Consider the following 26,242-nt stretch of genomic DNA (forward strand, 5'->3'; position numbering starts at 1 on the left):
GTAGGGGCACATCTGCCATGGAATGTGAGAGAAGAGTTGCCAATACAAACTTCTCTTCACTATGGTTGATTTCCCAGATTTAGTAATCTCCTTGAATCTTATTTCCAACCAAGTTCCACCACGGGGACAATTCTTCCAAGTTCACCACATGACTCTGAATATTTCAGCACCTGGCTCATGGCTACAGGGACATCAACAATCCAGTTACAGATCACAAATGTATTATACAGGTCACTAATTGCTCACTAGGACACTGTAGTTTAATTACCTTTCCCATAGATAATTAGGCAGCACAAAGAAGATGCGACATTATTTTCAGTTTGCAAGATTCTCCCAAGTCCATCCTCTCCCCCTCTCTGTTCTTTTTTTCTTTCGGGTCCAGGCGCGCTGCTTCAGATTTTTTTCGAACTGCGCATGCGCAGTTCGGAGCTCCGATCGTTCCGGCAGCGCCAATCTCCATCCACTGCGCGGATCGGACTGGGACTGGCAAAAAGCGTATGGGCGTGCTGCAAAGAGGATTCCAGGCTCGGATCTGCATTACGCCCGGATCCGGCCCTTAAGACTCCAAATGGTAAAATCGGGCCCTGTATCTATCTTCACTGTGGAAGATGAAAGAAATCTCCCAGAATTGGAGATCCTAGGGACGAGGGACTATGGCAACATGGTGGCACAGTGGTTAGCACTGCTGCCTCACAGCGCCAGGGACCCGGGTTCGATTCCCGGCTTGGGTCACTGTCTGTGTGGAGTCTGCACGTTCTCCCCATGTCTGTGTGGGTTTCCTCTGGGAGCTCCAGTTTCCTCCCACGGTCTGAAAGACGTGCTTATTAGGTGCACTGGCCATGCTAAATTCTCCCTCAGTGTACCCGAACAGGCGCCAGAGTGTGGCGACTAGGGGACTTTCACACTAACTTTATTGTAGTGTTAATGTAAGTCTACTTGTGACACTAATAAATAAACTTTAAACTTTTTTGGAGGGCGAGGAATTTAAAGAATTAGTATTAGGAAGAAGGTTGTATTGGAGAAATTAATGGGACTGAAGGTTGATACGTCCCCGGGACCTGATATCCTTCACCCCAGAGTGTTGAAAGAGGTAGCTATGGAGATAGTTGATGCATTGGTGATCATCTTCCAAAATTCTGTAGATTCTGGAATGGTTCCTGCAGATTGAACGGTTACAAATGTCAGCTCAGTATTGAGGAAGGGCGGGAGAGAGTAAACATGGAACTGCAGACCCGTTAGCCTTACATCAGTAGTAGGCCAAATGCTGGAATCTGATATAAAGGATGTGATAAATGGACACTTAGATAATAGATTTAGGCATAGTCAATGTGGATCTATGAATGTGTTTGATGAACTTGTTGGGAGTTTTCCAAAGACATTAACAAAATTGATAACGGAAATTTGATGGACGTGATATACTTGGAATTTCAGAAGGCTTTTGATAACACCCCTCCCAGGAGGTTGGTGAGCAAAATTAAAGCACCTGGGATTGGAGATAATATCCTGGCATGGATTAAGGATTGGCTACCAGACAGAAGACAGAGAGTAGAAATAAAGAGACGGACTTGTGACTAGTGGGGCACCACAAGGATCAGTACTTGGGCAAAAGCAAATTACTGCGGAATCTGAAACCTAAAGAGAAAATGCTGGAAAATCTCAGCAGGTCTGGCAGCATCTGTAAGGAGAGAAAAGAGCTGACGTTTCGAGTCCAGATGACCCTTTGTCAAAGCTTTGACAAAGGGTCATCTGGACTCGAAACATCTTTTCTCCCCTTACAGATGCTGCCAGACCTGCTGAGATTTTCCAGCATTTTCTCTTTTGGTTTCAGTACTTGGGCCCCAGTATATATCTGGAGATGGTGGCCTAGTCGTACTGTCACTGGGCCAGTAATCCAAAGATCTAGGGTAATACTCTGGAGCCATGGATTCGAATCCCGCAACAGCGATACAAATTTGGAATTAAAAGTCTAATGATGACCATGAAAACATTGTCGATCTAAGTGGATGATCAGTCACAATTGCACTGAATGGCGGAGTGGATACAACAGGCTGAATGGCCTCCTCCTGCTCCTATGTTCCTACAAGGAGATGTGAGAAGAGGTGACAGAAAGCTTGGTCAAAGAATACATCTGAAGAACCAGAGCCAATGAGAAGCAGAGAGGTTTAGGGAGGAAATTCTAGAGCTTAGGTCTTGGACAGCTGAAAGCACAGGGCACCAATGCTGGTGTGAAGGATATTGGTGACGCGGGTGAGGCCAGAACTGAGGAGTGCAGAGATCTCAGAGGGATTTTTTTTTTTGGACCTCCTCGAGGTTTTTAAAGGGCTGTTCTCTTATTTGGCTGTTAAGCCCTAAAGCAGAATGCTGAGATGTATTACCATTGACAGCTTCAGATGACGGAAATGTGGACATAACTCTATATAAAAACAGGAAACGCCGGAAATGGAACTTCACATGTGGGACCAGACGAATTCAAAACTTCCCTACCCTCAAGCAAACTCTTGAGCAGGATTAAGTGTCAGAAAGCATTCACAACATCACAGGCAGAGAAAAAAATAAGCACATGTGTGCCTACTAATAAAGACAAGTGCCCAGTGTCAACAAGTAGTCAGATAAACACAGCAAGTAGCCATATGCAGCTACTAGATATCTACGTGAAGCAACGTCATGTGCTACTTTCCTGGAGGTTACTGAGCAGCCCTGTGACGATTACATTGTGCAACGGGAGTTAGGTTAATGACTCTACGTTCGTCGGTGAGACACAGATGTAACATGGAGCCTGTCTGCAACGTAATTTTTTTTGCTTTTTTTTAATTTATAGATAGGTTTTGCTACTTGACATGTTTCCACATTCAAGATGGTGCCGGAGTGTGGCGACTTCTTGCGAGCTGTACCCAGCATACCCTCTAATTCTATCTTTTACACTCGTTTAATGCTTTTAAAACTTTGCTCTAACTCTTATAAACTCTCTAACAACGCTTTGACTGTAACACTACCTTCTGCATTCTCTCCTTTCCTTCTCTATCAATGGTATGCTCTGTCTGTATAGAATCATAGAATCCCTACAGTGCAGAAGGAGGCCATTTGGCCGATCGAGTCTGCACCGACCACAATCCCACTCAGGCCCTATATTTACCCTGTTAATCCCCCTGAAACTAGGGTCAATTTAACATGACCAATCCATCTAACCCGCACATCTTTGCAGTGTAGGAGGAAACTGGAGCACCCGGAAGAAACCCACGCAGACACGGGGAGAACATGCAGACTACAGACAGTGATCCAAGCTGGGAATCGAACCTGGGTCCCTGGCGCTGTGAGGCAGCAGTGCTAACCACTGTGCCACCGTGCCACCCTACAGCGTGCAAGAAACAATACTTTTAATTGTATCCAATACATGTGACAATGATAAATCAAATCAAATCAATCACATATAGAAGACATTAACAAATACTGTAAACTCCAAGGAGTTCCTCATGGATTATCTTTGGAAAAAATTCAAGGGTAATTTTCTCTCTCCAGGGACCCCCCACTCCAACCCCCCTCTACCAACACCCCCCCCCCTTCCCCCGCCCCCAACTTCCTTGAAAAGTGATTCTTTTTTTAAAATACTTTTCCAATTCAATCAAATCAAATCCAATTCAGAGTCTCAACAAGTTGAGACATTTCCGATCCAGGCTGACAAGACAGAGCGGGTGACTAAGCCACCCTTGTCCTGGGCCTGATCTACATGAGTCAAGCTGATTGGAGAAGGGGGAGGATCCTCCTCCAAGACTTGAGCTCATTTGCATCTTAGCCAAAAGGCCGAGATGCCGCTTTTAAAAATTGCTTCAGATGAAACACATGAAGCCTCAGCGTAACCCCATGACCTCAACCAAGTGCAGATCCGATACTACACTTGATCTTAGCCAAAAGGCCGAGAAGTTCAAGAGCACAGGGCTTCCCAAGAAAGAAATATAACTGAACAGAATGGGCCAGTCTCTCCAGATTGTTACTAACTTTACTGTAAATGGATGAGTACTGCCCATGAACATGAGCCTTGGACAGTATTGCCTCATCATCTGCCGAAGATCAATTACTTCCCACAACCGCTACAAGATGAGCAAGTTTCAAGAATGGGTTAGCAAGATCAGCAAAACTCTTTGCTTCCACGGTCAATATACAAGTACTCTTTCTGAGGTGAATCACCTCAGATAACCTCACAAATTATCACTTCCTGGCAAGGGAAGAACCAAAAGGACTTCCACGGTGCCTTTTTACAACTTCAGGATGTTCAAAAGCATTTTTTCAGCCAACAAGGTACATTTGAAGTGCAGTCCCTGTTGTAATGTAGGAAACATGGCAGTCAATTTATGCACAGCAAGCTCCCACAAACAGTGGTGCGACAATGACCAGATCATCTGTTTTGATGATGTTGTTAGGTGGATAAATATCGTCCAGGGAGCACACTTCTTCAAAATAGTACCATGTAATCTTAACTGGGTCCACTTCAAGCCCCAGACAGGGTCTTTGTCTCATCCCAAAGACAGTGCAGCACTTCCCCAGTACTGCACTGGAGTGTCAACCTTTAATTAAGGTTGACACACTTAAGGGAGGTGATGGCCCAGTGGTATTATCACTAGACTATTAATCCAGAAGCTCAGCTGATGTTCTGGGGACCCGGGTACGAATCCCACCACGGCAGACGATGTAATTTGAATTCAATTTTTTTAAAATCTGGAATTAAGAATCTACTGATGACCATGAAACCATTGTCGATTGTCGGAAAAACCCATCTGGTTCACTCATGTTCTTTAGGGAAGGAAATCTGCCATCCTTACCTGGTCTGGCCTACGTAGGTTATGGAGAGAAAGCAGGATTAGGCTATTGAGTTGGACGATCAGCCATGATCGTGATGAAAGACAGACCAGGCTCGAAGGGCCAAATGGCCTCCTCCTGCTCCTATCTTCTATGTTTCTACATATGACTCCATAGCCACAGCAATGTGGTTGACTCTCAACTGCCTTTGGGCAACTAGTGATGTGCAATAAATGCTGGCCCATTCAGCGACGCCCATGTCCCACAAATGAATAAAAAAAGAAATTCTCTGTCCAAGGGTCTGGAGCTAAACTTGAACCCACAACCTTCTGATGCAAGGACGAGAATGCCTCCCAAAGACGAATGATTCCACTCCACAATAAATGAAAAGAGACTCCATCCCTTCGACTTAATGAAACTATTACATAATTGTTTATCATGTGCTTCTGAGGACCCGAGGAACAACTCAAACAGATGGCTTCAATTATGTTTCACTGAACTTCTGGCTTATGAAAAGATAAAAAGGAACAGCAGTTCGGATTTGTATAAGACTCTAACATGGTTAAACATCTCAAAGTGCTTTGCAGAAGGTTCATCAGGTGAAATTTGATAGCCAGCCACAATAAGTAGACATTGGTACTGTAGAGAAAAGGCTTGGCTAGGGAGGTAGTTTTTAAGGAGAATCTTAAAAGAGAAGTGAGGTTCAGGGAGAGAAAAAACCAGAACGTAGGGGCCAGACTTTTGAAAGAGATTTCGAAGGAGAAACCGAGGTCTAATCCATGACTGGAGGGTTATTGGTGTCCTCCACACACTGTCTGAGATTAGGCACAAATTAAACACATTCCACAGCAGGGCAGTGTAATCTAAACCAACGGGTGATGTGATGTGTGTGCAGGCTGACAAACAGAAGTATGGGGGATATAAACAAGCTGTCACAGGGAGTTTGGGAGAGACACGGCAGGCCAGATGGCTGGCTGGTAGCGGAGAGCTTTCAAATGGGGTCAGGGAGCAGGCCAACCAGCGCACCGAGAGCACGCTCGCTGCAATCTGATGCAAGTTAACATTTTAAAACGGTGAAGCTTTTCTCCCATTCATCTTGAAACGTCTCAACAACCACCTGCATTTATGCAGCATCATACAAGAAGCACGGCAAAGACATCCCAAGGTGCTTCAGAGGAGCGTCATCCAGATACAGGCTTAGCGACAGAACGCTGGAGATTCGGACCTCAGCAGACGAAAACTGGTCACCAACAGAGAAGTGAATCAAGTCAAAGCGACATGGAAGTTGGAAGAGTGCAGAGACCTTGAGTGGTTGTAGGGTCTCAATAGGTTGCAGGGGAAGGGAGAGGAAGGGCCATGAAGGGATTTGAAAGCAGGGATGGGAATTTAAAAATTGTGAGGCACTGCTAACCTGATAGCCAACCTAGACCAGCAAGCAAAAAGGGGTGACTGTTTAAAGTTAAAGTTTATTTATTAGTGACAAGTAGGCTTACATTAACACTGCAATGAAGTTACTGTGAAAATCCCCCAGTTGTCACACTCCGGCGCCTGTTCGGGTACACTGAGGGAGAATTTAGTATGGCCAATGCACGTAACCAGCACGTCTTTCGGACTGTGGAAGGAAATCGGAGCACCCAGAGGAAACCCAGGCAGACACACGGAGACTCCGCACAGACAGTGACCCAAGCTGGGAATCGAACCCGGGTCACTAGCGTTGTGAGGCAGCCTGGAACTGGGTGCAAGTTAACAAACGAGTAGAGTTTTTGATGAGCACCTTTTTTTTTACAGAATGGAAGATGGGAGGCAGGAGAGGATTGAAATGGTCAACCTTAGAGGTGATAGAATCCCTACAGTGCAGAAGGAGGCCATTCAGCCCATCATGTCTGCACCGACCACAATCCCACCCAGGCCCCATCCCCACAGTCCTACTTATTTACCCTACTAATCCGTGACACTAGAAGGCAATTTGGCATGGCCAATCAACCTAACCCGCACATCTTTGGAGTGTGGGAGGAAACCGGAGCACACGGAGGAAACCCACGCAGACACGGGGAGAATGTGCAAACTCCACACTTCCAAGTCAAAGCGACGTGGAAGTTGGAAGAGTGCAGAGACCTTGAGTGGTTGTCGGGTCTCAATAGGTTGCAGGGGAAGGGAGGGGCTTGGGTCACAGGCAGTGACCCAAGCCGGAATTGAACCCAGGTCCCTGGCACTGTGAGGCAACAGTGGTAACCACTGTGCCACCCAATAGATGAGGGTTTCAGCAGCTTATGAGTTGAGGTACAGGTGGCACGGAGATGAAAGTAGGCAATCTCAGTGTTAGATCTCGATGAGGTGGTCGGAGGTTTAAGAGTCAAACACAATACCAAGATGGTGAACAGCATGACTGAGATTCAGACACCTCTCACTGACGCAGGCAGCTTTTTTGAAATTATTTAGAGGGCCGAGGATTCAAATAACTTCACAGCTTCCAAGTTCTACAAACCTCATCAACCCTTCAAGAGTATTTGCAACGATTGTAAAAATTTGTAACTCCCACACTGTACGACCCTTGCTACTATGAAAGTGTACCTAGTTCAAATGGCCCTGCTGAGTTCAGGTTTCCCATTTATGTAAATCACACCCTTATCCAACAAGCAAAGAAGGGATTTGTCGGAAATGGACTCACCTGATGAAGGAGCAGTGCTCCAAAAGCTCGTGATACCAGATAAACCTGTTGGACTTTAGCCTGGTGTTGTGAGACTTCTTACTGTGCCCACCCCAGTCCAACGCCGGCATCTCCACATCATGGAGGCAGTTAAAATTATTAAACAATTTGAAAGGGTAGATAACAACGATTTCCACTGGTGGGGTAGCGCATAGTGGAGGTCATCATCTCGAAATGAGAACATGGTTGTTTAGGAGTGATGTGCTTAACACAAAGGGTTATGGAAATCAGGAATCCTCCTCCCCAAATGGCCTTGGTGGGCGAGTCAATCGAAATGTTCAAGAATAAGATGATAGATTTTTTGCGAGGCGTGGGAGTGAAAGTGGGTAAATGGGGTTGAGTTATGGATCGGCCCAGATCCAACTAAATGACAGGGCAGGCTTGAGGGGCTAGATGACCAACTAGTTCCTTTGTTTCAGAATGACTAAACTCACGCACGAGCTGTAAGAAGGGTCTGCCTGAGCTGTACCCCACCCCAAGTCAAAATCCCCGAGCTGCAGCAGCCTAAAGGAAAACAGACAAAGGGAGAACACTGCATGGGTGGGGACAGATGTAGAGTGATTGTTATTAGAAAGATGTCACAGAGTGAGCCAGTCTAACGCAACCCTTCATTGATTTAAATACAAGCCATTTGCGAAAGTAATGAGGGAGGTGGCAGGGAATATAGTATAGCACCATATTGCTACGATTTTATGACAGCAGCTATTCCGTGCGATTGTTACAATTAATCAAATTTATCCGTTACTGTGGTTTTAGAAATGGGGAAGAATTACTGTTGCTAAATTCTTGCTGATGAGTGATATTTTTATGATCAATGTCATGGTGAATCTATTACTTTCGAATTCCAGAAGCCTTCCTTGATTTGCCACCCGCGACTAACAGATGAAATGATATCCAAAGTCATCCTAATGTAATGTATAGTTTAATTATCAATACCATAAAGTTCCGTGCAGCGGAATGAAAGAATTATGTTGGTTACTTACTGATTAATGGGCTTCATAAAGCAGTAAACTTACCTGATGAGTAATTAAATAATGGAAATGGTGTGCATTATCTATCATTTGAAGAAATGCAACTGTGCACCTCAGTTATGCGTATTAATTTAGAAGTAACATGCAGGAATTTCCTATCTGTGCAAAACTGCGCACTGCATACAACGCAAATGAGGAGAAAGGGAAATGAGAGATAGCACAATCCATCAACAGCAAATTGAATTTATATTGTCCTTGCAATGCGGTAAAACATTCCAAACCAAAGCACAGGAGTGTAATCAGGCAAAACATACGACACCGAGCCACATAAAGAGATATTAGAACAGGTAACCAAAAGCTTTTTTTTTTCAGTCCATTCATGGAATGTGTGCATTACTGACAAAGCCAGCATTTATCGCTTATCCCGAAACGTCCTTGAGAAGGTGGTGGTGACCCACAGTCCACGTGGTGCAGGGATACACACAGTACTATTAGGGAGGGAGTTCCAGGATTTTCACATGGGGGTCCGGAGTCAAGGTGGAAGATACGCAGCACTGCTCCCTCCCAACTGCATAGTGAAGGAATGGCGATGTTACTTCCAGGTCAGCAGAGCGTGCAACTTGCAGGGAAACATGTGGCATTCCCGTCCACCTTATACAGCTGCAACATAACCTCCCTGTTTTTAAACTCCATCCCTCGAGCAATGGAGGACAAAATTCCATTTGCCCTTTTTAATTACCTGCTGCGCCTGCAAACCAACTTTTTGTGATTCATGCACAAGGACAACCAGGTCCCTCTGCACAGCAGCATGCTGCAATTTTTTACCACTTAAATAATAGGGCCCGGGTGGGAGTGTTGTCGGTGCAGGCTCGATGGTCTGAATGGCCTCCTTCTGCAGGGTGCTCAGTCCAATTTTATTTTTATTAGACATTTTTTCCATGTATCAGGTTGATGCAACTGAGTGGCTTGTTAGTCCATTTCAGAGAGCAGTTAAAAGTGAACCACATTGCGGCGGGTCTGGGGGTCACATGCAAGCCAGACAAGACTACGGATGGCAGATTCTCTTCCTTAAAGGATGTTACTGAAGCAGATGTGTTCCTTTAATGACGACCCGGTAATTTCACAGTCACGGTTACCGATACCAACTTTTGATTCCAGATTTATTTGCTTCAATTTAAATTCCACAGCAACCAGACTAAGATTAGAACTCACATCTCCTTGTGTGAAGCCACAACCGCTGCAGTGAAAATTGAGAAACACTGCTCACACGGCTCAAAATATTCTGCCTTTACTTTTAATTGGGCAGAAAATCGTGGGTTGCACAAGTGTGAATTTTTTGAGTCTGCAATCCCAGTGACCTGGGGCGGCACGGTGGTTACTGATAAAATGGATTCAAAATTGGCTCAGTTGCAGGAGACAGAGGGTGATGACAGGCGGCACGGTAGCACAGTGGTTAGCACTGCTGCTTCACAGCTCCAGGGACCTGGGTTCGATTCCCGGCTTGGGTCACTGTCTGTGTGGAGTTTGCACGTTCTCCCCGTGTCTGCGTGGGTTTCCTCCAGGTGCTCCGGTTTCCTCCCACAGTCCGAAAGCCGTGCTGGTTAGGGTGCATTGGCCTTGCTAAATTCTCCCTCAGTGTACCCGAACAGGCGCCGGAGTGTGGCGACTAGGGGAATTTCACAGTAACTTCATTGCAGTGTTAATTGCAGTGTTGCATTGCAGTAAGCCTACTTGTGACACTAGTAAATAAACTTTAAAACTTTATTATGCTCTGACCTGGGAGTAATGCAATCATAAAAGTTTACTCCCAAGGGTGTAGTGTATAAAATCCTCACTCTCTGAGATGTCACCAATTATCACCCTGGTCTGTTTTATCGAGTAGAGAAACAGCCAGTTTCTTGTCACACGTAATGGCAAACTGATAAGACATCTTTAAACTGGAAAGGGTGCAAAGCGTTTAGACAGAGTAGACTGGGACTATACTCATTGGAATTTAGAAGAATGAGGTGGGATCTTATAGAAACATATAAAATTATGAAGGGAATAGATAATATGGAAGCAGGGAGGTTGTTTCCACTGGCAAGTAAAACTAGAACCAGGGGGCATGGCCTCAAAATAAGGGGGAGCAGATTTAGGACTGAGTTGAGGAGGAACTTCTTCACACAAATTGTTGTGAATCTGTGGAATTCCCTGCCCAGTGAAGCAGTTGAGGCTACCTCGTTGAATGTTGTTACAGCAAGTATAGATAAATTTTTGAACAGTAAAGGAATTAAGGGTTATGGCGAGCGGGAGGATAACTGGAGCTGAGTCCACGAAAAGATCAGCCATGTTCTATTGAATGGCAGAGCAGGCTTGAGGGGCCAGATAGCCTAATCCTGCTCCTAGTTTTTACGTTCCTATTATGTTCTTAAAAAAAGATTTAAAAGGATGTTACCGGAACTGGAAAATTTGAATTATAAGGAGAGGCTGGATAGGCTGGAGTTTATTCCCTGGAGCGTCGGAGGATGAGGGGTGACCTTATAGAGGTTTATAAAATCATCAGGGGGGTAGATAAGGTGAATAGCCAAGGTCTTTTTCCCAGGGTGCAGGAGTCTAAAAGTAGAGGGCATAGGTTTAAGGTGAGAGGGGCAAGATTTAAAAGGGACCTGAGGGGCAACATTTTCACACAGAGGGGATGTGTGTATGGAATGAGCTGCCAGAGGAGGTGATAGAGGTGGGTACAATGTAACATCAGTGTACCTTTAAGAAAGGTTTTTTTAAAACATGATTTCTGCAGCTCTCACAGTTTCAGTGATGTCATTGTTGCCGGCTTCACTGGAAATGTCCTTTTTATTGCTACTTGAATGGCTTAACTGGGGTTGTTTGTGTTTACTCTGGGATTAGTTTTATGATACTGCACTGTTAGGAGGACGGTCATGTGTTGTTGGACAGTTTTTTCATTTTCAGTTTGGAGCTGCAGTTTAAGTTTTAGAGGGGACAGCAATCTAAAAAGAAGTGTTTCCCTCTCTCCCCATCATTTTGAAAATTCTGCGGGTTAGCTGAAAACAAGATCTTGTTTTCCTAAAGGGTGAAAATCTGTTGTTGTTGGGGACTGAACCAGACTCTCTCTGGGGTTTTGGGAAGCTGGCTTGTCTTCAAACTGTTTGGAGTGAATCCAGAGAAATGCAGACTCAATTTCCAGCATCACGTGAGCTGTGTTAAACCTTATAAAAGGGTCTTTTGTCTGTGGGCTTGGTTTGATTGGAACATTGTAGATATTTTGTTTAAGGGTTACACATTACCATGATTGTTGGTTTCTTGTTTGTAATTGATAAAGGTTCTTGCCATTTTCTTTCTATACATGTTAACTATATTCTTAAATAAATTGTTTGATAAAAGCTCCCTCGTGGGTCACTTGAATCATACCTGAAGTGAAACATCTCATGCTTATCCTAGCCAAATTCAAGGTGCAAACCTTATGATTCAGGTGAGCTCCATAGTTTGGAGTTTCTGACCTGAACCATAACAACAATTACAACATTTAAAAGACATCTGGACAGGAACATGGATCGGAAAGGTTTAGAGGGATATGGGCCAAACGCGGGCAAATGGGACTAGTTCAGTTTAGGAAACCTGGACGACTTAGGCCGAAGGGCCTGTTTCCATGCTGTACGTCTCCATGACTCTATGACCTACAGCCAACTCAAGCAGCAGGGCTCTTGATGAGAAATCTCTCCATCCCCACATCATGAAAAAACAAAATGCTCCCCATGCTTCCCTGAACTTTTTTGCCAATTATTTTAAATATTCATCACCTGGTGGTCAGTCATCCTGCCAGTGGAAATAGTTTCTCTCCGCCTATTCTAATAAAACCTCCCATCATTTTGAACATCTCAATTACATTTCCCCTTTTACCTTTTCTGCTTGAAGGCGAAAAGTCTCAGCTTCCCCACATGAGTGATGTGCCACCTCACTGGTACTATTCTGGTAAATCTCAACTGCACCTTCTCAAAGGCTTTGACATCCTTCCTAAAGTGTAGTGCCAGAATTGTGCGCGATAATATAGCTGAGACCTAACCAGCGATTGAAATGGATTTTGCAGAACCTGTCTTTTTTATTAACTTAACATAATGTCAAGGGTCCTGATTGGTTCCGTAACAGCTTTAGCAAGTTTTGAAAGAAAAAAGATATGGATAGGGAAAGAAAAAAGAGAAAGTCAATTCCAGCCTTGGGTCACTGTCTGTGCGGAGTCTGCATGTTCTCCCCGTGTCTGCGTGGGTTTTCTCCGGGTGCTCCAGTTTCCTCCCACAGTCCGAAAGACATGCTGGTTAAGTGCATTGGCCATGCTAAATTGCCTCTCAGTGTCCCAAGATGTGTAGGTTAGGGGAATTAGCAGGGTAAATGCGTGGGATTACGGGGATAGGGTGGAGTTGTGGGACTGGGTAAGGTACTCTGATCTTTCTCTACACCCTAGCTGTGACATGCTAAATTGCCCCTTTGTGTCAGGGGGATTAGGAGGGTAAATACGTGGGGTAATGGGGAATCGATGGGCTGAATAGCCTCCCTCTGTACTGTATTCTATGAAACATGAGGGAAGTGAATCAAATATGTTAGCATTACTGGCAACCTGTGGCCCAAGCACTAAAATATTAATGGCGTGGAATGAGGTCTTTCGTATTCTCCTCAAGATTGAAACGATCACCTCTTGGGTTTGTCCAACACTGTAAACATTAGAGGGTCAAGGACGCAATACACTGTGGCTTTCCATGGCTCTTATTAACTGCCTGATGCTACATTCTCCTGGATTAAGGCATTTCCGCAGCTCTATGAATATCGCAACATGATCCCTGCCATCTATCCTGAGTGAACTATGGCACTACCTTCTCAGTTCCCTCTTCCTGCTGGGGTTGGGGCTGACCTGGCTGCAAATGTATTCTACATTTGTGTGGAAGACTAATACTGTAGTCGGACTCGAATCCTTTAAGGCCACCCGCTGACCGACCAAGAGTGTTTTAGGTAGATTAGAAATTTGTTTCTCGATGGATAGTTGTTGCCAACGCAAACTGCCTCAGAACTTTAAAGGGGCGGCACAGTGGCTAGCATTGCTGCCTCACAGCGCCAGGGATGTGTGTTCGATTCCTGGCTTGGGTCGCTGTCTGTGTGGAGTTTGCACGTTCTCCCCGTGTCTGCCTGGGTTTCCTCCGGGTGCTCCAGTTTCCTACCACAGATTGAAAGACGTGCTGGTTAGGTGCATTGATCCGAACAGGTGTCATAGTGTGGCGACTAGGGGAATTTCACAGTAACTTTATTGCAGTGTTAATGCAAGCCTTACTTGTGACTAATAAATAAACTTTATTTTACTTTACTAAATAGAGCGTGTTCAGACAGAAACATTCACTAGTTTTAAAAAAAATTTGTTCATGTCAAAGTTAAAGTTAAAAGTTTATTTATTAGTCACAGGTAAGGCTTACATTAACACTGCAATGAAGTTACTGTGAAATTCCCCTAGTCGCCACAGTCCAGCGCCTGTTCGGGTCAATGCACCTAACCAGCACGTCTTTCAGACTGTGGGAGGAAACCAGAGCACCCGGAGGAAACCCTCGCAGACACAAGGAGAACGTGCAAACTCCACACAAACTGTGACCCAAGCCAGGAATCGAACCCTGGCGCTGTGAAGCAGCAGTGCTAACCACTGGCCTACCATGCCACCATGGGATGTGGGCGTCGGTGTCTGGGCCAGCATTTGTTGCCCATCCCTGAGGGCATTTGAGAGTCAACCACGTTGCTGTAGCTCTGGAGTCACATGTAGGCCAGACCAGGTAAAGATGGCAGATTTCCTTCCCTAAAGGGACATTAGTGAATCAGATGGTTTTTTCCGACAATCGACAGTGCTTTCATGGTCATAAGTAGACTTTTAATTCCAGATTTTGTTAAATTGAATTCAAATTTCACCACCTGCCATGGTAGGCGGCACAGTGACAAAGTGGTTAGCACTGCTGCCTCACAGCGCCAGAGACGCGGGTTCGATACCCAGCTTGGGTGACTGTGTGGAGTTTGTATGTCCTCCCTGGGTCTGCGTGGGTTTCCTCCGGGTGCTCTGGATTCCTCCCACAGTCGAAAGATATGCTGGTTAGATGCATTGTCCATGCTAAATTAACCCTAGTGTCAGCGGGGTGAGCAAGGTAAATATCAGGGGTTACAGGAATAGGGCCTGGGTGGGATTGTGGTCGGTGCAGACTCGATGGGCCAAATGACCTCCTTCTGCACTGTATGTCCATCCTTGAGTAGCTCTTTAATGCTGTACATTTTGGGCTTTTCTGGTAGATGTTGCCAGAATGTGTCCATGGGAGTGAATGCGATCACTAACTCAACCATTCTGCTAACCCTGCATTTGAAAAATCTCAGTATCTACCCTTTTCTCTGCATCTTCTGACAGAGTAGTCTGTGGATTCTGCTGTTGAAATGACATGACCTCTAGTCGATGAATATGGAAGTTTAAACTGATTCTTAACTGATCTTCCAATGTCGTTCATATCTTTGGGGATCCTCCAGCTCTTCTGCTGTTAATCCTGACGTGTTCAGCCTGTGTAAGCCTTCATTCCCAATTGCTAAGTGAATTTTTATGGCTTGCTTATCAGGTTTAGACACACTTGAATGAGGAAACCATAGCTCCGTCTCTGCTGTTTAAACTGAATTCAGATAGTAGATCAACCGCATCCCAGTCCAGGCTGGGGAATTTTGTAGACATTTTGACAACATTCCTTTGACCTTCCTTCTCCTAAAGTATATGGGTTGAGTGTCACTGTAACTGCTCTGGCATTGCATGTCCAGAACTCCACCCATCATAATTGCATCTTCTCTGGCCAGATTTTCATGATGGTTTTGTTTGCTTTTTGCTTGACTCTCCCTGGCTCGCTTTGTAGTTTCTTGCGGTCTTGGTTGGAGCAGGAGCCATACCAAGCTGTGCTACATCTGGATAGGATGCTTTCTATGGTGCATCTGTAAAAATTGGGAGCATCGTGGCGGACATGCCGAATTTCTTTAGCCTCCAGACAAAGTAGAGGCGTTGGTGGGCTTTCTTAACTATAGCGTCAACGTGAAGGGACCAGGACAGGTTGTTAGCGATCTGGACATCTTAAAACTTGAAGCTCTCGACCATTTCCACTTTGATAAAATATTGTATATTAAGCATAAGCATTTTCTGGTAGTCATAACCATAAGCAACAACTCAAAATCTTGGTAAGAAATCTCACAACACCAGGTTGCTCCTTCATCAGGTGATTCAAATAAACCTGTTGGGGCTAATTTAGCCTGGACTTGTGAAACTTCTTAATGTGCCCACCCCAGTCCAACGCCGGCATCTTCACATCATCAAAATTTTGGGTACAGCAGCCCCACCTCCTACCACAATGTATAATGTTAAACATTGAGATATTATGGGTCCCAAATGTTTTGTGATTCAATTCATAAATGGTCTACAAACAGTCACCTCAATGCAGTTTTCTAAACTGGAGTCCAGCTGAGTGAAGGAAATCAGCCCTAAGTTATGACAAAATGCACTGCCCATAGAATGCAAATGTGGCATTACCATTACAGCATCAGGTTCATCATTATACCTGAGGGACTACTTCTCACAAGAGAGCTCTAATGATCTTGACTCATAAAACCTCACAGCACGATATGCCAGAATTTAATTATTTAGAACTAAATAAATAAACTAAACGGGGGCGGGCTCTCCAGCTGTTGGATGCCAAAGTGACCTTTGCATTTCACACAGATTTGAAGTTACCTCCTGCTGACGACACCACTTTCAAAGGATGGCTCCAATCCTCAGGCTCCTCTTTCAAGAATGATTTCCACCTTCCATTCTGCTCCATTCCCCCCCCCCCCGCCCCCCCCCCTCCTCTTAAGGGGAGACTTTCACCTTCGGTTGCCCCTCATTTGAAGGATTAGCCATTGGGACAAAAACAATGTCGACTTAAAATGTATTTGGAACCTTAAATATCACTACGAGCTTCATAGTGGTGTTGTCAAACAAATTTAAGTTTATGATTCTTTGAGGTTTTTTAAAGTTTATTTATTAGAGTCACAAGTCGGCTTACATTAACACTGCAATGAAGTTACTGTGAAAATCCCCTAGTCGCCACACTCTGGTGCCTGTTCAGGTACAGAGGGAGAATTTGGCATGGCCAATGCACCTAACCAGCACGTCTTTCGGACTGTGGGAGGAAACCGGAGTACCCGGAGGAAACACGGGGAGGATGTGCAGACTCCGCACAGACAGTGACCCAAGCTGGGAATCGAACCCGGGTCCCTGGCGCTGTGAGGCAGCAGTGCTCACCACTATGCCACCATGCCGCCCTTTTGACATTGAACCATTTAAGTAGATTTCGGGACTGTAGGATTTTAACGAAGTGCCTGAATGAAGGAGAGAGAGAGAGATGGGAAAGGGTTAGGGAGGAAATTCGTGGGCATTGCGTCAGGCAGCTGAAGTCATAGCCACCAATGGTTGAGAGATGGAAAAGGGGATGTGCAAAAGGCTAGTACTGGACAGGTGGCATGTTCTCAAAGGGCTGTAGGACTGGAGGTGTTGTTGACTGCAAGTCAACAAGCAGAGGGTAAAAGCAAATTACTGTGGATGCTGGAATCTGAAAACAAAAGAGAAAATGGTGGAAAATCTCAGCAGGTCTGGCAGCATCTGTAAGGAGAGAAAAGAGCTGATGTTTCGAGTCCAGATGACCCTTTGTCAAAGCGGGTGATGGGTGAACAGGATTAGGTGTGAATCCTAAGCACTACAGTGTGAAACCGCATGTATTTAAGAACAAACAAAGAACAAAGAACAATACAGCACAGGAACAGGCCCTTCGGCCCTCCAAGCCCGCGCCGCTCCCCGGTCCAGGATTGAATCCTGAATTTTCCAGCCTATCTACATACTAATATCCTATCCACCGAGCTGTCCCTCACAGCTACGATGCTTTGTTCATCACAACCTATTAACTCACCCCCACCCCCCCATTCCAGACCATGTGATCTCCAGGGAGAGGCGAAAACCCAGAGTGAAAACCCCAGGGCCAATATGGGGAAAAAAAATCTGGGAAATTCCTCTCCGACCCCCTGAGGCGATCGAAACGAGTCCAGGAGATCACACTGGCCCTGATCGGAAAATGCTTCCCAACCCTATTCATTTCCACTTCCACGAACACCATATGAATTCCCTGCCCCCGAGACAGGTTCTCAACTATCCGCAGTCTCGTTCTGTACTGGCACCAGCAAGATGATCATAGAATGAAGCCTTGAAACGAGAAACAAAGAACAATTAGCCCGCGCCGCTCCCTGGTCCAAACTAGACCACTCTTTTGTATCCCTCCATTCCCACTCCATTCATATAGCTGTCTAGATAAGTCTTAAACGTTCCCAGTGTGTCCGCCTCCACCACCTTGCCCGGCAACACATTCCAGGCCCCCACGACCCTTTGTGTAAAATATGTCCTTCTGATATCTGTGTTAAACCTCCCCCCCTTCACCTTGAACCTATGACCCCTCGTGAACGTATTTATTAAAAGGTTCAGTCAATGTACTGGGATTAAAGGCATCCGCAAGACATATGTTGGAGAAAAACAATGGAAAGTGTCCTTAAATCCTTCTCTTCTGAGTCATCTCCCTCAAACCAGCTTTTATATGGCAATGATATCTTCTTTTGAATAATTAACTGCTAAGCAAGGCTTGTCTTCAAGACTCCAGCAGTTGACCAAAGGCTGTTTGGAGAAAATAATTCAGGTGGGTGACCAGTGTCGATGTGACCTGCAGCATACCATAAGCATTTTTTAATACCAGGAACTAAACATACAAGACAAACAGCATGTTCTCACGCTGATAACTGCTAACTGAACATGTAGCTGAAGGCATTTCTTCCATCGATCTCTGACGAACCCATCTCATGGCCAAAGAGCTTCCATCGAAGGGGCAAGAATTTCACGAAGGCTATCTATGAGTCAGGGAGCAAGATTTTCCCAACAGACTTTTGGTCATCGTCACGTTCAAATGGGAGTCGGAAGCATGCAGTGTGGGGGGAGGTGGGGGGGTGGGAGAGACACCCAGCTGTGATTTTCCCCCAAATTGGCCAATTAATGGCCAAGAGATGATCTCTGGAAGCTGGAAGGCAAATAAAAGGACCGCCAGCAGCGAAGAAGGGGCAGGCTGCCTGAAGCCAGGTAGGCAGAGAGGGCCACAAAGCCTGCCTGGGAGACAGCCTCCCGGCTGTAGACCAAAAGACCTGTGCCACACTGTTCCCCAACACCTCCAGAGACCTACGGCAGATTTTACGGTCTCACTCGACCAGAGATGGGAAAATCCCGCCCGAGGTCAAGGGAGCTTCCCATTATCCGCCCCTCGCCTGTTCTGATTCCCATGGCGGGTGGGGCAGTAGAATTCTGGCACTAGAGACTGACTGGAAAATACCAGTTGGCCTAGCTCCTAACACTGCCGAAGGTGTCTTCTTTTGAACAAGACATCAAATGAGGCTCCGTTCTGTTTTCTCAAGTGGGTGTAAAATATCCCACGGCACTATTTTGAAAAAGACCAATATCTGGTCCTGGCTAACAGTTATACTTCAAACAACATCACAAGAAGAAACCTGAAATACCATAGCACATAAGGCTAAGGACCAAGTGCTGGAAAATGGGATTAGAATAGAGAGGTGCTTAATGGCTGGCACAGACCCAATGGGCCAAAGAGCCTCTTTTTGTGCTGCAAAACTCTATGACTATTATCACATTTCTGTCTATGGAACATTGCTGAGTGCAAACTAGCTGCCTTGTTTCTTATTTATGACGATACTTTAAAAAGTGTTTCATTGTTTGTGAAGCATTGGGCCATGTCCTGAGGTCATGGATAGGGTTACCAACACTCCAGGATTGGTCTGGCACCTCCAGGAATTGAACATCAATCTCCAGGACACTGCTGTGTGCACCTCTGGAGTAAGAGTGTCTGTGTGGCGTTTGCACGTTCTCCCTGTGCCTGCGTGGGTTTCCTCCGCATGCTCCGGTTTCCTCCCACAGTCCAAAGATGTGCGGGTTAGGAGATGCATTGGCCATGCTAAATTAGTGTCCCGGGGTGCGTAGGTTAGAGGGATTAGCAAGATAAATATGTGAGGTTACGGGGATAGGACCTGGGGGGAAGCGGGGGCGGTGCAGGGGTACACACATAGAAAATTCACCAATTAAAAATATATTTCTTATCATTTCCCTTTTTTAAAATTCATTCATGGGACATGGGTGTTGCTGGCTGGCCAGCATTCATTGCCCATCCCTAGTTGCCCTTGTTCAGAGGGCAATTGAGAATCAACCACATTGCTGTGGCTCTGGAGTCACATGTGGGCCAGACGAGGTAAGGATGGCAGATTTCCTTCCCTAAAGGACATTGGTGAATCAGATGGATTTTTCTGACAATCGATAATGGTTTCATGGTCACCAGTAGATTTGTAATTCCAAATTATTTTTATTGAATTCAAATTCTACCATCTGCCATGGTGGGAATTGAACCCAGGTCTCCAGAACATTAGCTGAGTTGCTGGATTAATAGTCTAGCGATAATACCACGCAGCCATCACCTCTCCATTTAAACATTTCCCTTTACCAGATATAAAAATATTGGAAAATGAAGTGCAAAATGTCTATCTGGCTGACAGTCAAGCATCATCCTATTGGGTAATGAGTCCTCTTGTTTTCCAATTGATGTAGAAAGGCGGCATGTCCCAAGAATGGATGTGTTGGTGGACTAATGATAAATGCATGGGGGCAAGTCATGTGGTGAAACCTCCAGGAATAGAATCCCTACAGTACAGAAGGAGACCACCTGGCCCATCGAACCTAAACCAACAACATCCTACCCTATCCCCGTAACCCCACATATTTACCCTGCTAATCTTCTCGAAACTAGGGCCAATTTAGCATGGCCAGTAAACCTAACCCGCACATCTTTGGACTATGGGAGGAAACCGGAGCACCCAAAGGAAACCCACCCAGACACAGGGAGAAAGTGCAAACTCCACACATACAGTGACCCAAGCCGAGAAAATTGAACCCGGGTCCCTGGCGCTGTGAGGCCGCAGTGCTAACCACTGTGCTGCCGTGCTGCCCTCATTTAAATCACAGTTGGCAACCTTAATCATGAAAGGTACCATGCAAATGCAAGACATTCTCTCTTTCGTAACAGCCCAGGGTTTTAACCCATGCAGGAATTGTTACGCCTCTGCCAAACAATAGTATCGCATCATACAGCAACACAGATATTGAGCTATGTGACAGAGTGTGCGATAATCCTGTAAAGCAGCATGTACCATTTCTTTTCAATAATCATGATAAGTGACTCCATTATTGAACTGCGAAGTTCGGCAGAAAACGCGTCGACCATGACACTGACAGTCAGGGGGCAAAACTCCAAAAGGAGGACGCAAAAGCCAAACTATACATGCAAACCCAAATTTGATTCACAGTTTAAAGCAATCACTTGAGGTTCCAAAACGTAAAACAGCCAGCGATTTCCAGCTATCAGAGTTACCATCGCTTATTATTATTAAGGTACCAAGAACCTTAATAAGCCACGTCGTATGGTCAAGTATAAATTCACAAATTAGATCAAGCCACATGATTTTACCTCAATTTATATCGTATGGCAGGAGGCCATGCAATTAAATTGAGGCCGCACAATTGATAGATAAGAGTTAAGTACACCAGGTTCTCAGTGTCTCCCTGCACTGTTGGTGTGCTGTTAATCCTTGCTGATTAGGAAGGTTTTAGGCTCCGAGTGTGTAAGAGTCCAACAAAGTCTCAACTTTAAAATTCTTATTCTCATCCTCAAGTATTTCATGACCTCACTATCTCTGCAATCTCCTTCAACCCCACAACCCTCTGAGAACTCGGTGTTGCTTCAGTTCTGGCCTCTTGATTTGATTTGATTTGATTTATTATTGTCACATGTATTAGTATACAGTGAAAAGTATTGTTTCTTGCGCGCTATGCAGACAAAGCATACCATTCATAGAGAAGAAAACGAGAGAGTGCAGAATGTAGTGTTACAGTCATAGCGAGGGTATAGAGAAAGATCAACTTAATGCAAGGTAGGTCTATTCAAAAGTCTGATGGCAGCAGGGAAGAAGAAGCTGTTCTTGTGCCGGTTGGTACGTGACCTCAGACTCTTATGCATTCATCCCCTCACTCTGCCTCGTCACTATGCCTTCTACTGTCTAAGAACTAATTTTGGGAATCTCTCTCTCCTTTAAGATGCTCCTTAAAACCTACCTCTTTGTCCAAACGTTTGGTCACCAATTCTGAGGTTTCCTTCTTGGGCTTGGTGTCAATACGGTCCCAGGAAGCATCTTGGAATGTTTCATAATTTAAAGCATCTCTACTCATTGCGGTTTGTGGAACCTCATGATGTGCAAAATGGCTGCCAATTTCCTCAGGACAGCGATTCCAAGTCAAAAGTAACTCTGCACCCGAAGCAGTTTGGAATGCTACAATTGAACATAATTTCTCTTTTTCTAAAAAATAATATTATCACAGATCAGTCAAGATCTCAGTGAATGGCGGAGCAGATTCGAAGCGCTGAATGGCCTACTTCTGCTCCTATGTCTTATGTTCGAGTATTGAATCTGTCATCAAGGAAGGAAAAGCGAGACATCCGATAGAAATTGCCCCATTGGAAAGACACATCATGGGTTCATGAAAGGCAGATCATGTTTAACTAATTTAGTGGAATTCTTTGAGGACATTACGAGCGCAGTGGACAATGGGGAACCGGTGGATGTGGTGTATCTGAATTTCCAGAAGGCATTCGACAAGGTGCCGCACAAAAGGCTACTGCGTAAGAAAAACTCGCACGGCGTTATGTATAATGTATTAGCATGGATAGAGGATTGGTTAACTAACAGAAAGCAAAGAGTGGGGATAAATGGGTGTTTTTCTGGTTGGCGATCAGTGACAAATGATGTGCCTCAGGGATCAGTGTTGGGACTGCAATTGTTTACAATTTACATAGGTGAGTCACCTGATGAAGGAACAGTGCTGCGAAAGCACACAATTCCAAATAAACTTGTTGGGCTTTAGCCTGATGTTGTGAGACTTCTTACTGTAACTAACTGTGCACTGAGGTCCAGAATGAAATATTACCCACAAGCAGTCATCATAAAACTGTCCAGCTGGTTTAGACAATGGGGCTACCATCAATAATCCTAAATAAAATAAGGGAACTAAATATCCATTTGGTAAAATGGCTCAGAATGGTTAGCCAGTGCACACGGTCCGTGTTGCCGTTTCTGCTTTTGTCTGAACAGCCTGTCTCTGCATTTAGGACCTTGTTAAAAAATGAACCAATTAATCCTTTTGGATTTCCATCGATATTCTAGTATATGAAGATATCACCGCAAAAAAAAACTTCCTTCAAGGGGTTACAAATGCATAGCAACTGAGCCAATACCAGTAGAGATGTTTAGCAATTAACATGACAAGCCTCAGTGGTCCTGTTACTTCAATTGCATTTAATAGCTCAGCCCTTCACACTATTTCGAGGTCACTTATCTTAGGTATTCCCTGAGCCAAGACACATTAAAGAGCAGATATTTCAAATGTCAGAAATAAAGTGACTGCATATTAGATCATGCAATCTTGCAGAGTTAAAACAAAAACCGCAACTGTTAACCTGTCTTTCTCTTTGAGATGTTGTTTGACCTGCTTTGCACTTCCTCTGTCTTCACATACCAATCCTCCTCCTCCTCCAGGCCCCATGCCTGAAAAGGGCATTGGTGACCATGGACTAGTATTGGGTTGGTCCATGATTCTGCTTGGCAAAGTACTGCAGCGGTTTTTCCTTTGTCTTCTGCAACATGTGTATTGGAAGGATTTACAAGCTGATAATCTAGAGCGGCACAGTGGTTAGCACTGCTGCCTCACCGTGCCAGGGACCCGGGTTCGATTCCCGGCTTGGGTGACTGTCTGTGTGGAGTCTGCACGTTTCTGCATGGATTTCCTCCGGGTGCTCCGGTTTCCTCCCACAGTCTGAAAGACGTGCTGGTTAGGTGCATTGGCCACACTAAATTCTCCCTCAATGTACCCGAACAGACACCGGAGTGTGGCGGCTAGGGGATTTTCACAGTAACTTCATTCCAGTGACACTAATAAAATAAACTTTAATAAACTGTTTGCCCATATTCAAATTATTTTTCCTAATATAAGTTGGCAACCATTTGTTATTGGCTAAGGTTGACACAGGGGCAAGTGCCAGTATACTACCCCTGTGAATTCTAAAAGACTTGTATCCACATGAAAGGCCACGGCGAAACCTACTACTATGCAACTTTGCAGCAGTCTCAATGTGCTTACCCAATCCGTTATGAGCAATAGGTGCCTTTATATCTAGGGGATTTTCATAATAGCTTCATTGCAGTGTTAATGCAAACTGACTTGTGACTAATATATAAAGTAACTAACTCACGGGTTCCAGCCCAGGTCAACAGCAGGGCCATGGATGACAAGGGTTATCCCCTCCAGATCTGGCTGATGGCACCAGCAAGGCGTCCCCACGGCACAGTGGGAACAGAGGCACAATTCGGCCAGCGCCTCTGCCACAGCCACCACCAAAATGCATTGCTGCTGCCTTGACCGGTCCGGAGGGTCTTCGCAGGATGCATCACTGAGAGTATCTCAAATTGTCCTGGTCTGCTGTGTACTGCGCAATGCTGCCGTGGAATGAGAGGGAGGAGCATTCGTCCTCCAGTTGAGAATTAACTGGATGTGCCTGAGTGGAAGGCAATGTATGCGCATGGATGCCAAGGCCCTGGAGAGTCATGCAAGGGATATCAGGGAAAACCTAACCTACACCTGATTCAGCCAAGTGGCAAAGGCATTTGACTTCAGGGCTATTATCATCATAGATTATCGTAGAATCCCTACAGTGCAGAAGGCGGCCATTCGGCCCATCAAGTCTATACCAACCACAATCTAACCCAGGTGCTATCCCCATGACCCTACTTATTTACCTCATTAATCCTTTGACACTAATGGGCAATTTAGCATGGCCAATCAACCTAACCCGCACATCTTTGGACACGAAGGGGCAATTTAGCATAGCCAATCCACCTAACCTGCACACCTTTGGACACCAAGGGGCAATTTAGCATGGCCAATCCACTTAACCTGCACATCTTTGGACACAAAGGGGCAATTTACCATGGCCAATCCACCGAACATGCATATCTTGGGACACAAAGGGAGAATTTAGCATGGCCAATCCACCTAGCCTGCACATCTTTGGACTGTGGGAGGAAACCCACACAGACATGGGAAGAATGTGCAAACTCCACACAGACAGTGACCCAAGCCAGGAATCGAACCCGGGTCCCTGGCACTGTGAGGCAGCAGTGCTAACCACTGTGTCACCGTTCCACCCTTTTAAACGATTGCGCATTTCCTTAGAATACAGGGGGTTATAAACTGCACACATGCAGCCATTAGATTACACAAACATGTCCCAATGCTCGAACTCCATTGCCCACCAATCTCTGCCAGCCTCTCTCCCAGAGCTGATTACTGTATGGAAATCCAAATTCCCATTTCATTAGCGGGCTTGGGACTGAAGTCTGCACCCGCTAACAAACCACCCCCCCCAACCCCTGCAGGAGTATTTCACTCCAGCGGAGTTTACAACTGCTCCCCACTAACGGCAACAGGTGACCAACCCTGCTAGAGTGAAGAGAGGCCATTGAGGCCCCCCCAGGAGGTCAGGTGTAAGGGGGGGCTGCCCCTTGGGCAGTGCCAATCTGGAACCCTGGCACTGCCCAAGGGGCAAACTGGCAATGCCCAGTCTGGGTACCTTGGCACTGCTGACCGAGCATCGGGCAGAACCTGTACCCTCTGCCACCCAGGTGGGCAAGGAGAGCGGATCCTTGTCACGCACACTTGTGAATGAATACTGGCCCCGAGGACACCCGCACTAGTGAAAACGCATCGATCAGCAGACCATGGTCAAGAGTTCTGATCTTGCGTCGTTATCACAGGGCTCTGAGCTCACCGACAACAGTTCAATTATCTCCATGGAGAGTAGCCTTGGACAATCTCCGTGACAATGCAGACAAGGGAAGACCAGCTGAGTTTGCTCAGCCACGTACAACAGACTGGTGAATAACAAACTGGACACCAACAGAACATTCATTAGAGACTGAAAGTAAACACACAACATTGCTACCTCCACAATAAAGGAAATGTCCCTAACTCCCCTGCAGCCATCAATACACGCCAATAATGAGTCATTTGTTGGGACTAGTTTAGTCAGAGCTAAATATTTATTTATTTAGCTCTGACTAAGCTAGTCCCAACAAATGACAATGATACACACATGATTACATTTCAGGCAATATAACATGCAATGTTTAAGTTAACTTTTGTAAAATTCCTGTGCCACCTTTGTGTTCTCATGAAGTTTTCTCCTAAAGCCTACATGTGACTCCAGACACACAGCAGTGTGGTTGACTCTTAAACACTCTCAGGAATGGGCAATAAATACTGGCAACGCCAACATCCCATGAATAAAAACAATGTTTTTATCTTGATAGATTGTAGAGCTTACTGTCTGATGCAGTGTGCAGGTCAACTCCTTCAATATCTGCAAGAAAGGCAAAGTTCAACATCATGTCAAACAGAGTGGGTGCTAGGACAAAGTCTGTTTCACTTCATTCTTCACTCCTTTGCCAACTGTCAGAAGTGGAGCCATCAAACGGTACAGTGCAGCACATATTGGTATGG

General features: G+C 45.3%; 1 protein-coding gene and 1 pseudogene across 4 annotated transcripts in view; both read right to left on the reverse strand.

Annotated features, from left to right (window-relative positions):
* The window catches only part of LOC144503886 (partitioning defective 3 homolog B-like), a 1,029,287-nt gene that overhangs the window by 174,117 nt on the left and 828,928 nt on the right, over positions 1–26,242 (reverse strand). The window lies entirely within an intron of this gene.
* On the reverse strand, positions 3,745–3,922 carry LOC144504159 (U2 spliceosomal RNA; annotated as a pseudogene).

This window comes from Mustelus asterias, chromosome 14 (genome assembly GCF_964213995.1).
Source record: "Mustelus asterias chromosome 14, sMusAst1.hap1.1, whole genome shotgun sequence".
NCBI lineage: Eukaryota > Metazoa > Chordata > Chondrichthyes > Carcharhiniformes > Triakidae > Mustelus > Mustelus asterias.